Source organism: Penaeus monodon, chromosome 25, assembly GCF_015228065.2.
Source record: "Penaeus monodon isolate SGIC_2016 chromosome 25, NSTDA_Pmon_1, whole genome shotgun sequence".
NCBI classification, from domain to species: Eukaryota; Metazoa; Arthropoda; class Malacostraca; order Decapoda; family Penaeidae; genus Penaeus; species Penaeus monodon.
In genome coordinates, this window is record NC_051410.1 from 13,441,201 (window position 1) to 13,442,615 (window position 1,415).

Consider the following 1,415-nt stretch of genomic DNA (forward strand, 5'->3'; position numbering starts at 1 on the left):
TGTTGTTGGAGGTTCTTCATCCTGGAGCCGTAACGACGCATTGTCTGGGGCGGCCGAGCGCCAGATCCCTCGGCGCTGGTCTTCCTCCCAATGGCGGTGTAATCACGGCAGCCAACCCAAGCAACCCAAACACGAGTTATAATTACACGTCTACCTGGTTTTCCTCTCTCGGTTCTTTCCCCCTCTCTCTCTTTCCTTAAGATTTGGATCTCATAATGTCATGGAAGCATTGGTATGTTTAACCAAAATATACATGTACTTCACTGAAATGTATTATGTATTAGATTTCCAAAATACTGAAGAAGTATGGTTTTGACTTTCAGAAACAACCATACAGATAACCTGGTTTCGGCTGATCAAACACATTCTAAGAATAATAACATAACCTAATTCACATTGATCTCGCATCATGATGTAAGCGGGTTTAACGAAACCATGCAAAATTTGTTCTGGCTCTAACGTCTCCGCACAACCTGAAACAAGAAATCTCCTTGCTAAACTGCGTGCGGGATCGCCTCGACGTCGATCTTGTTATCATTCAATGAGGTCCCTAACTCCTTTAATTTTCTGACCTTCTAAACTTTTTTAGGCGCTTTAAAATCCTTCAAAACATCGTGCAAACCTCAAAATACCCAACATGCAGAAGAGCTTAATGAGACTAAGGGGTACAACTCCATAAGATTATTCAAAGCAGTGGCATAATCCTCGCAACTTCTCCTCCTGATGCCACATAAACTCTCCTCCGATCCCTACCGCTGACCTTCTTTACTCTACCTGCGTTATGGGGCACTTGCGCCGATAGTCGTAAAAAGTAATGCAACCACGAGGGCACTCCGCCGACTAGCGCATCCTCCCAGCCACAGTGGAAGAGGCCAGCCTCCATCGTTTTCATACCCGCTATTCTTATTGCTTTATCTATTCACGTTCTTATTTTTAACAATTCTTTTTATATTATATGTATGAAATCGATTTTCTTGTCTGCATTTTACCTACACTATTTTAGTCCGTCGATAAAACGGAAAGTTGAGAGCATACACAACAATAAAACAATCACAAAATATACCCTCTTAAAGTCCACTTTATACTTACAGATACACGAAAACAAACTGAAATAAATGAAAGAAACAAAAACAAGTAAAGGCTCCGCTAACAAGCAACCTCTTCATCATTCTCTTTAAGTCCACGAGGCGTGAACTAACACACATGCAAAACAAAGACGAACACATAAAAGTACTTGCCTGCACACGTAAATGTACACATGCACAGACCGTACATCTTAGCAACACGCACATGTTTACTCCTCACACCAAACACACATACCCATGGCATTTGCGTGTATGTCCCCAGCGATAATGTTTGGGTGGGATTAGCCATGGATAGGGCAGTCACGAAGGAGCTCCATTATGAAAATTAGT